We start from the raw sequence: 12372 nt of genomic DNA on the forward strand, positions 1-12372 counted from the left end.
AAAAACCTAGGCCAGCCACAGGGCTCATCAGGTAAAAAGCACATTCCACAAAAGCTGATAATCTGAGTTTGGTCCCCAGAATCTAGAGTGGAAGGAGAGAACTGAGATCCTAAGTTGTCCTCTGATCTCCACACATGTGTACCCACATTCACACATACACACAACGTGCACACACACATACACGTACACACATACACAAATGTACACACACATATATAGAAAAGCAGCAACTAGTTAAAAAAAAAAACTTGATGTAAATATTTTCCAAATGAGCAAAGAATATGAGAAAGAAACAGCCAATACATGTTTGGAACTCTGTCCAACTTCATCACTCATCAAAGATACAGAAATTTTAAGAAATTAAGTGATGTTTTCATCTGCTAAAATAACAGTTCTCTAACCTTATTTATCCTTGATGAGGCAGGATGCCAATGGAATCTCTGTTCACTGCTAATGGCAGAGTAAATAGTGTCCACATGGTGTAAAGGGACAGGAGCACTGTGTGAACGCCTCTTGAGCGCCTGGCCGGGCCCTGCACTCCTGGCCTGGCCCCTGCACTGACACTATTGCCATAAGAACATGAGATTTGGTCTGAGCTGATGGAGAAAGACGCCTGCCTTGCCATTTACTCCCATCCCTTTATTTATTTATTTTTATTTATTTTTTGTCTTTTTGAGACAGTCTCCCTGTAGCCTCAGCTGGCCTGGAACTTGCTGAGCTATGTAGACCAGGCTGGCCTCGAACTCCCAAGTGCCTCTGCCTCCCAAGTGCTGGCTCCTTTATTTCTCTTTTGATACAGAATGCCAACATACTGCACAGGCTGGCCTCAAACATACGGGCCCATGTGATCCTCCTGCCCCAGCTTCCCCAGAAGCATGCACCCCTACATATGGCTAATCTTTTTAAATTTCTTCTTTTCTGCAGTGCTGAGGCTCCAACCCAGGTCCTCATACGTGCTGGGCCAGTGGTATGCTACTGAGCAATGCCCTAGCTTCATCACACACTACTTACAAAGTGAAAAATTGAGCCCCTCTAAGAGTAAGAAAAGGCATCAAGGCGGTTGCTGTATGTGCAGCAACCACACTGCCTTCAAACATAACGATGCTGTGAACGGCCGTCAATGCCTGCCACACTGCATACTACAGAACAGCTGAAAAACAGGGCTAGAGAAAGGGCTCCACGGTTAACAGCACTAGCTGTTCTCGCAGAAGACCTGGGTTTGATTTCTAGCACCTACATGGTGGCTAACAACCATCTGTAACTCCGGGTCCAGGGGATCCAATGCCCTCTTCTGACCTCCAAGGGCTTGCCCTCTTCTGACCACCCCAGGCATTGCATGACACAGGTGCACTTACATATGTGCAGGCAATAAACTCAAATACATAATAAGTATTTTTAAAAGATCTGCTAAAAATCAAACAAAAAATGAGTACATATGTTTACATACACAAAACAAGTGATTAAGAAGCCTGGGAAGGATGGCTGGAGAGATGGTTAGGAACACTGGCTACTCTAGAGAAGGTTTGGATTCAGTTCCCAGCACCCACATGGTAGCTCACAACCATACTTAACTCCAGTTCCAGAAGATCCAATGCCATCTTCTAGCTTTCATGGGCATTATACACATGGGTATACTTATATACATGAAGGCAAAAAACTTATACATATAAAATTTTAAAAATTAATAAATAAAATTAAAAATTAAACAGAAGCCTGGGAAGGCCAGACATGGTGGTACACGCCTTTAATCCCAGCTATTGGGAAGCAGAAGCAGGCAGAACTCTGTGAGTTTGAGGTCAACTTGGTCTACATAGCAAGTTCCAGGCCAGACCAGGGTTACATAGTGAGACCTTGTCTCAAAAAAAAAAAAAAAAAAAACAAAAAAAAGAACAAGTAATACAACACAATATTCACACACTTTGGCATTTCTTCCTATTTCTAATTGGCCCACAAAGAATGTTTTTCTTCTATAATGAGAGTGAAGAAAGTTCTCCACTTTAAAAAAAATAAATAAATCAAGAGTAAGAAAATAATCCCTGATAAGACATAATCAAGGGACCACATATATCTTATTTTTTATGATTTATTCTTAAAGTGTGTGTGTATCTATGTACCTGAGTGCCAAAGAGGCCAGAAGAGGACATCTGATCCCCTGGAGCTGAAGTTACAGGTGGTTGTGAGCCGCCATGTAGGTGCTGGGAATTGAACTAGGATCCTCTTTAAGAGTAGCATGTACTCTTTACCACTGAGCTCCTACATACCATTTATTTTTTTGAGACAGGGTCTCAACTCAAGGTTGGCCTCAAACTCATGATTCTCCTGCCTCAGCATAACTTAGGTCATAGCCATGTGCCGCCATACTATGGCATATCCTTAGAATTAGGTTTAACAACTAACAACAGTAAAACTCTAAGCATCTCCTTCAACCTTCAGAAGACGCCGACTGAAGCATCTGTCCTAGAGGGCAAAGTCAACTGGGAGAAGTCTAATCCTTCAGACAGCAGACATGGACATGTTTTTTGTTGCTCTTCACTAATTGCTCCACTTATTAGTACCAGTTGCCCACAGATAACTTCTCCTGCAGATGATCAAAGCCAAGCCCCAACCATTAGTATAAATCTCCCCACAGTACACACAGGGTACTCTACAGATGCTGGCTGCAGCTCAGTCTCCTCAGGGAATAGACATGCTGAGATGACTACAGAACGAAGCCTAAGCTAATTACTAAATTAAATTGCTCTGCCTGGCAGAAGGCTGACTACCAGGTTAGACTAAGTCAGCAAACACAAGAGCTGCCAGATAAAAGCCAAGTGTCTGATAGCACTTTCCATTTATTTAAAATCAAATGCTTTGGAGAAGGCCAAGTTTTAATGTCAAGTCTAGCAATGATCCATGCAAAGATACCAGGAAGGCACAAAACCCTACTATGCTACTGGGTCCCCCAGTGGAGTCACCTGTTCTCGTCTTTCCAGAATCTTAAGATCTAGATATTTAGGAATGCTTCTGTTTGAAGGTGTTTTCCCTTTACTATATACTCAATAAAAATCACTCTAACCTGATATATGAATAAAAATCTGAATAAACCTTAGCAAATAAATAAAACGAGCTGGTATCCAGCATCCAGTGCGTGGTTGGATGTGTGCGAACTCAGGTTTAAGAGCATCTTCTGAGTCTTCCAGGTTCCATTTAGAGGTGCATTCCTCAGGAGGATGTGAACATGACTGAGGGGCCGCATGTCAGACAGCACACTGGCCAAGGCACCAGCACACTTAATCTATCTTCATCACTGGGGCACCCTTGTTAAAAGGAAATCAATGGGGGAGGAGGATGGCAGGGGTTGGGTGGCTGTAGCTGGGACCCAGGACCTCATGCATGTTAGCCACGGTGCTAGAAAAGAGTTTGAATCAAAACCCTGCATTCATTGATTGAAAAACAACAACAAAAACCACCATCCCCTTTCTTTAAGGCACTGTTAAGATGCAGTCATTGAAGATCTGGCAGAAACGTCTTCTCTAGAAACCATTAGTAAGCAGGACTGATCTCTCCACGCCACTATACTTGAGATCAATTCTGCACTTAACTTTAACAAGACCTATTGTGTACAGGGGCAGTCTTTACAAAGATACACCCCTGTAATCCAAATGGAAGAGGAAGAGGAATCAAATTTCTTTTATAATTATTGTGTGGGTGGACGCATGTGTGCCCTGGAGCACACGAAGGTCAGGAACAGCTCTGTGGAGTTGGTTCTCTTCTTCCACCTTTATGTAGGTTCCAGGGATCAAACCCGGTTTCTCAGTCCCCATCGTCTCCCCAGCTGGAGGAGTCAAACTCTAAGTACCTCAAGTACCAGTGATGTAAACATGAGTGTCTAGTAAGCTCCCTGTAAGGACATTTTCTTTCAAGGAAGAAAAACTCCTAAATATGTCATGTTATTTCTCCAATCTCAAACTAAAAGACACTAAAAAAGCAGTATTCTGTCAATTTTTTTAAACAAAAACAAGTATCATTAAGCTCTGCTTTATATTTTGTTATTTTCAAATGGTGTCAGCTCTAAGTCTGAGTACAGTCAACTTCTTTTAAGTAACTTTGGATCATTTCTGCACTGTAGAAGTCCTTTAACACACATTTATGTAATTTGAAAAACTTAAATTCTTCAAACAAGATTTAAACTTTCAATGCAACACCTCCCTCTAGGGGCAGATTTTAAACTGCACACACAATTTTCAAAAATAAATTCCCCTGATGGGTACTGTATCCCCCACCCCTCAAAGTCCTTTGTTGGCTGCAGAAATGTTTTAGCAGTTAAGAGCACTGGCTGTTCTTGTAGAGGACCCAGTTTCAGTTCTTAGCACCCACAGAGTGGTTAACAAGCACCTGTAACTCCAGTTTCAGGGGATATGACACCCTCTTCTGGCCTCTGTGCGCACTGTGTACAAGGATGAACTTACACATGTGCAGGCAAAACACTCATACACATAAAATAAAAATAAACCAATCAAAAATTTTATTTTTAAACACCTTGTTTTAGTTCAATAAAAATATTTAACTGAGCTTCACCTTTATTAAATTTTTCAAAAATTAAAACAAAATAATTAAGAACCAATTCAACTGGTATCACATGACTAAACAGGACACTGGCTTTAAGATGAACTTAAGGTATAAAAAATATTTAAAAAGCACAGACTTGGAATGGTGTTTTAAATAATTTAAATAAACTGAGTACAGTGGCTCATGCCTGTAATCCTAGCATTTAAGAGGCTGAGCCAGGAGGATTTCTGTGAGTTCTAATTCAGCATGGGCTACAGAAAGACTGGTCTCCAACATCATCATCATCATCATCATCATCATCACCATCACCACCTCCACCACCACCACCATCACCACCACGAATCTGTGTTGGGGGAGGGGATAGATCGCCATCCCCAGGAAGAACAAGTCTCCTGCAAAGCGCACTGTGCCTGTCAATGTTAGCTGCCACATTATGTGCCTGGAAACGTGAGTTTCCTTGCAACTGAAAATGAAAACTTCAGTTACTTTCATTTCCACAAATAATTTAGGTTCACTAAATCTCATTCAAGAAGCATTTGTGAGAGAAATATTACTCTGATATTCACATTCTAGCTAATAGTAATTATTATCCACAGATGTATTCCTGCAGGATCAATTCCAACTTCCACAGAAAAGAGAAGAAATTACGCCAGGGGTGGGGGTGGATGTCCCTCAGAATCAGCACTCAGAGGCTAAGCCCACTACTGGACCTAATGTATGATCCCCTTGGTCATTTAACAGTCCAGTTTCTACTTCCAGAGCCAGCCTTCTTACCACAGAGGGGGGAGAAAAACCCACACCTGTCAATTAAACAGAGAAAAGTTTAATTCCCTCCTGCCTGCTCCCATTCTGGTTGTTAATAATGGGGGAAAGGGGGTGCTATTGGCATATGGATGATGAAGCCTGGGGTGCTGCCAATCACCCACAATGCACTGGGCAGCCACACACACACACACACACACACACACACAATTATTTAGATGGACGATGGTAACTATACTACTACTACTACTACTACTACTACTACTACTACAAAAAGAGCAGGTTAAACAAGTCATTTTCTGAATTCTCCTCCGTAGCCTAAGAACAACTGCCTGACGAAGCTCAAGGAGGGGTCAGTCCACTGCCAGGGTCCCAGAGTTGTCACTTCCACCAAGCTGAGGTACAAAGTAAAGGGCATTTTCTCTGCATGGGGATGGCAGATGGTGTACAGTAAGGGTCTTTCAGGCATCTTGTTCCTCAATTCTTCCTCCCTCACCCCAGGATGCTGAGGATGAAAGCCAAGGCCTACCTAGGTATTAGAAATGTTAAACATCAGTCTTATCCGTCAAATACTATAAACTCTGATTTAGGACAAGGAATTCAAATTCTCCCCCCACCCCCCACCCCCACCCTGTTAAACTCATTTATGCCAAGGTCCTGCTGCCTTTCAGGACCCTGGTAGCCTGAGGCTGCTGAGCCCTTTCCCTGTTCTCCAACCCCTTACCTCTCCTTAATTTCCTTTAAACTGATTCTTTTAAAACTAGCCAACTGTGAGGTCAGACTCCAGCCAATGGGGGAAAAGACACAGTACTCTTGAATTAGGGCAAAAACCTATTAAACTGGATTCAGTGGGTTTATTCAATCTGAATGATGCAACACGCCCTTTTGCAAAAGTAAGAGTTTCCTTGCCGAGTTACTTTCACTATCTGTATGGTTTTTGTTATTACTGGGGTCCTTGAACTTCAGATTTTTTTCTGAATTTTTATTTTATGTATATGCATGTATTGTCTGCATGTATGTAAGTGCACCTGTGTCATGCAATGCTTGTGGAGGACGTAAGAGGCCGCTGAACCCCCTGGAACTGGAGTTACAGATAGTTGTTAGCTACCATGTGGGTGCTAGGATTTGAACCTGGGTCTTCTGCAAGAACAGCCAGTGTCCTTAACCACTGAGCCATCTCTCTAGCCCCTGGACCTCAGATCTTAATCCTAGGGATGGAATCCAAGGTCTCCCAAATGTCAGAAAAGCACCCTGCTGCTAAGCTCCACCTTGGCCCTGTTTCTTTTTTAATTCTCAGAAAAATACAATGAGATTGAGATCCAATCATCATTTTCATTTACTTTATTTAATTCATGGGTTACTTTTTTAAATGTAAATGGGTGTTTTGCCTGCATGTAAGTGTACTGTATGTGTGCAAAGCAAAGCCCATGGAGGCCAGAAGAGGGCATTGGATCCCTGGGGAACTGGAATTACAGAAGGTTGTTAGCCACCATGTGGGTGCTGGGAACTGAACTCGGGTCCTCAGCAAGAGAAGTCAGTGCTCTTAACCTCTGAGCCATCTTTCCAGTCCCAATTCACGGGGGCTTTTTGAGACAGGATCTCATGTTGCCCAGGGATCCGATGTACTTGCAATGTACTGAGGCCAGCCTTGAACTCTTGATCCTCCTGCCTCCATCCCCAAGACATCTTGCTCTCCTCCTCCTCCCCTACCCTATGGTGCAGAGATTACAGGGTAGACCACCATGCTGGGTTGCCACCTTTACAGATGAGGAAATGGGAATCAAACAGGCCCAGGAGCTTGTCAGGACTCAGAGTGGTAGGATGTGGGACTTAAAGCTATGGTTTTCTATTGAATGCAAGTCTTACTTTAAAATTTTTAAATTATATTTTCATTAATTTAGGGGGAGTTCATGCCATTTCAAGCATGTGTGACAGTAGAGGATAACTTGCAGAATCAGTTCTCTCCTGCCACCACATGGGTCCCAGGAATCAAACTCAGATTATTAGGCTTCATGGCAGGTGCCTGTACCCAACTGAGTCATCTGGCTTGCCCACCAGGGCCTTACTTTGAACTAAATAAAAGTCACAAGCATTTATAAAGTCTACAACGACAGTTAACTAAAGAAGAATGAATTTAACAAGGCTGGCCCTGCAAAAAAGACAATCCAATCACACTAGGTATGGAAAGCAGACGATCTGGAAGGCTGAGACAGACATGCTCTGCAAAACTGTATCTTGCTGGAGAGATGGTTCAGCAGTGAAGAGCACTAGCTGCTCAAAGGACCCAAGTTTGGTTCCCAACATCCACAAGACAGCTAACAATCATCTGTAACTCCAAGTCCAGGAAATCGACAGCCTCTTCTGGCTTCTGTGGGCATTGCATGCATATGGTACACATGCATACATACAGACAACACACTCATACATATAAAATAAATCTTAAAAAAAAAAAAACTTTGAACAAATCCATTTTCCTTGCCTTTGATTTCAGTAAACCCACTCTTCATGTTTTCCTGCATGTCCCAGTGCTCCGGAGTGGGAACTTTAGTGTCCTGAATGAATAACTAACCTGAAACTCTAACGCATGAGAACTCTTCATAAAACCAAGTCATTTTGCTCATTATTTTTTTTTAATCAAGTCAACTGTGTTCAGGACTGTAAGACAGAATTAAGTGTTTTTGCTGAAAATACTGTTAAAAGAGCTGTAGAGATAGCTCAATGGTTAAGAGCACTGACTGCCCTTGCAGAGGACCCAAGTTCAGTTCCCAGCACCCAAGTCAGGCAGCTCATAACTGTTTATAACTCCAGTTCTTCTTCTGGCCTCCATGGGCACCTGCATACATATGACATGCACTCACACAGACCACACATACATTAAATTTTAAAAGAAACACTATCAAACAAAACAATAGTCAACATTATCCGAGTCTTTTCACAAAGCAAACAACCCAGGTTTTCCAAGAAAGATTGGTAGGTTTCACCTGATAGACATCCCTTAGATGTTTTTGCTAATGCTGTGCTTATGTGGAGCAATAGGGCCACCAGAAACTGACTTACACAAGTTGTCCTCTAATCTCCACTCCTGACATGATATTCCCCCCACCCCCCACCAAATAAATACATACATGTTAAAAAAAAAAGTTTTATTAGTCCTTGTATGGGGTACTTCAGAGCCTCTCTGAATAGATGTAATAGAAATAGCAGTTTTCAGAGCTGGGGGTAGTAGCGCATGTCATCATCCCAGCACTTGAGAGGCTGAGACAGAAAGAGCACATACTTGAGGCTAACCTGGGATATACCATAAGACCCTGTTTCTAAAAATAATAAAAGGAGGGTCAGTTTTCACTGCCATGCATTGGAACCACTCAGGAGGCTTTCTAAACTAAGCCATGGAGAGCACAGTTCTCATATGCAGCACTGTGCCTGAGAAGCCCAGAAAGGTGAACTTCAGATTTACAGGTACAGTCAGTAGATGATGTTACCCACCTATCCCCGCCAGGACCAGAGCTTTCGGAAGTCTGAGCTGAACTCCCGAGAGCTGCAGGCTGTGCCTTCCTGGTGCACTACTCCTCGCTGGGACTAGGGGGCACTGTGAGGCAACCTAAGAAACATCACTGCCTCCCAACTCACACTTAAGCCTTCAGTCTTCCTTTACACCACAGGGACTGGGCACAAGAATACACACCAGCACCATCCTGAGCCTGTATTCTTAGGTAAGCCCCCAAGCTCAGACAGGGTTGGGAACTGATGTCCTCACACCAGCGCCCCGCCCCTCACCCACACTCCACCCCAGGAAGCAGAGAACCAGACACAGCAGGCTTTCCTGTTGACCCCTCCCCAGGGACTGTCCTCACAAGACTGGTGGAGAATTTCCAGAGTCTGCACCAGGTGGAGGTAGCAGGCACTTTACTTCTGTGTGTCCCTGTGAGAACCCCCTTCACACCACCTATCTTTCTATCCTGCTTCCCCAGCACCTAACAACATCTGGCACCTGATCAACAAACATTTGCTGAATAAATTAACAGGAACAAGGAACTTATTTAAGTCTAAGCTGAGCACAGAGAAAAGCAGGAAGGGCACCTGGCCCCAGAGACATCCACCTGAGGTTTCTGGTCTCTGAATGGTTAGAGAGTAGAGATGATCAAAATATGACTTCATGACCACATTATTTATTGCCACAAAAAAAAGAAAAAAAAATGTTTTCCCTTAAATTCGTAACACATAAAGAAGACAATAATATAACAATCCACATAGAGCATCGCTACTTAGGTGAGGTACAAGTCACCACGCAGAGACTTCCTGAATTATTAAACACCACTGGGACAGCAGCAGGCCCCTGAAGCTCAAAGTGGACTGATGGTGTCCAGCACAGCAGAGGACACCAGGCGGCACTGAGGTCCTTCCACATGGCAGGGTAGAGGTGATGCCCGGCCTCGTCTTCAGAGATGCAGCTGCCAGAAAGGTGGGGGCAGCCCTGGATCTCAGAGTCGGGATTTGCAGAGCAGCCCACCACCGCCTCTGTTCTCTGTCAGCTTCTGAGTACCTAGGCAGTGAGGTAAGTACCCCTGTGTCAAGTCAGAGTCCAGTGGTCTAGAAGTGAAGGGCCGAAGTTCTCACATGTAAGATTTGAAAAGTCATCTCAGTCTCCACAGCCAACCATGAGTCTAGAGTCATTTCAAAGCTTTATGACACATGAGAAGGGACAACTCTGTAAACTCACTAGGTTCCCCATGCCCTCACCCCACTCTGTGCTAGAGATGGAACCCAGGGCCCTGTGCATGCTAGGCAAGCATTCCACCACCAAGCTACCTTCCTCTTAGAGCAGCCCACATACCCAATCACAGCAACACAGCCCTGGTAAGGGAATCAGACACTGGAAAGAGCAAAAGGGTGTAGACATCCAGGACTGAGCCCAGCATGATGAGGCTGTAAGAAAACAGAGCATGCCCACTATGGGTGAGGTCAGGAGGGAGGTCAAAAAGGACACTGCAAGTGGCACTGGAGCATGACGCCCAGTCTGCTTTTTTGATCTCTCTGCACACTGGCTTCCTAGCAAGAGAGAGCACTAGACATAGTCAGAAAAACAGGTTTCAGCCTGGCTCCAACACACACTTGGCCACGTGGTCTTGATCTAGTAACTACCCCTTTCTGAGCCTTGACTTTCCGATCTACAAATGTGCAAGATGGACATCCACTCCTGCATCCTCTAGGATTATCTACGGCCAAACCAGGAGTGGCCAGCACAGTGAGGTAGAGGCTACATCCTGCCACACACACCCCCACCGCCACCTCCCCAAAGAACTTCAAACTGAACCAGCTATAAGCTGTAAAAAATGGAGCAGGAGCAAAGGTTGCCCTCAATGGCTTCCTTAGGGTTCCTAATCATGCATGTGCACTTCTGAGAGCCAACCGCCACAGCTCTGTTCCCTTGCTCTGCAAAGGGACAGAAAACTGAGGTTGGATGTAACTCTACACACAAATAAACATGCTTTTTTTTTTGGTCTTTTTGAGACAGGGCTCCCTATAGCCCCAGCTGTCCTGGAACTCACTATGTAGACCAGGCTGGCCTTGAACTCACAAAGATCTGCCTGCCTCTGCCTCCCGAGTGCTGGGATTAAAGGTGTGCACCACCACACCCGGCAACATGCTTTTTTTTTTTAATTTTTTTTATTTATTATTTTTATTTTATGTATGTGTGTGTATCACCTGCATGTAGGTAAATGTACCCATGTCGTGCAATGCCCATGGAGGTCAGAAGAGGCTGTCAGATCCCCTGGGACTGCTGTTACGGACAGTTGTTAGCCGCCATGTGGGTGGTGGGATTCAAACCCATGTCTTTTGCAAGAACAACCAGTGTTCTTAACAGTTGAGCCATCTCTCCAGCCCTCAACATGTTTTTTTCAAAAAATTTTTTTTAAATACAGTTGTCATGCATGCTCAGGAAAAACTGAAGACTCTTGCTCTGAAAGCTGTCAAATATTCAAAATGCACATTGACTACATATCTGATGTCCAAATGAAACTATACTGTACTCATGGCAGAGTGTACCTCCTGGCTAACTGCCCACAAAAAGGTACCTGGGCCACACCTACCTTTGCCCAGCCTCCTCTTCCCCTGTTTAATACCCCACAAGTCCCCTGCATATTGGAACGGCAGGCTCCCTTCCATCACCACCTACCTGCCGCTGTCTGAATGCCCAGGGCTCTGGAGGTTCCTCTTTCCCCTCAGTCGTCACTTCACCCATTTTCATGTGTGATCTCATCACAGAGCACCACGGTTTATATACTAACCAGTGGCAGCTGCTCTTAGAGAGGGTTCTGCTGGGTTGATGGCTGTTTTCTTTAAAGATGGGTGTCAAGAGCAAGTGAGCACTTTACTTCCAAAGACACGTGAGAAAAGTACAGACCAGTAGCCAAGAGACTGGTGACTATAACAGACCCAGAATACTGCTTCTCAGCAGATCAGCAACAATAATCTACATTTAACCCAACGTCCTGTGCTGGAACACCCTGAGAGGTAGCACTACCTTGGAGAAATGGCTGGCTGTGTCCAAGTCAAGTCTAGATGAAGCTGGCCTCTAGAGGGACGGGGCTAATGACTTCACCCACTGAAGTTTCAGGGGTATTCTATTACTTTAATATATATATGGGAAGAGCTGGTGGGAACCAAAGAAATAGAGGCAAGTGGTTGCAAGATAACAGACAGTTTAGAGGTACGGATAACAGACGAGGATGGCCAAGTGACAATCCATCAACTCAGTGGCATGGACGATCCTGGGGTAACAATTACCCACAGCACAGGCCAGAACCTTATTATCCACAACAGTATGGACAATATGGTCACAACCAACGGCCTCCTTATGGTTACTACCGATAGAAATGTTGGCAGCTTTTAGCAAAAAGACCATTTACATTGTTAATGTGCTAAAAGTTTTTATGTCTTCTTTTGGCAATAGTTTTCCATGCTGTTTTAAGAGGATGGATCATTAATTTTTTGGAACTTGATTTTAATGATTACTGGGACTAAATATCCCCTAACCGGCACCCCCCAAATATATATATA

General features: G+C 44.0%; 1 protein-coding gene across 2 annotated transcripts in view; it reads right to left on the bottom strand.

Moving 5' to 3' along the window:
• Window positions 1-12372, bottom strand: part of Vgll4 (vestigial like family member 4) — a 145540-nt gene that overhangs the window by 65157 nt on the left and 68011 nt on the right. The gene's annotated exons all lie outside the window — the stretch shown is intronic.

This window comes from Nannospalax galili, unplaced genomic scaffold, assembly GCF_000622305.1.
Source record: "Nannospalax galili isolate Female #2095 unplaced genomic scaffold, S.galili_v1.0 scaffold406, whole genome shotgun sequence".
Lineage (NCBI taxonomy): Eukaryota > Metazoa > Chordata > Mammalia > Rodentia > Spalacidae > Nannospalax > Nannospalax galili.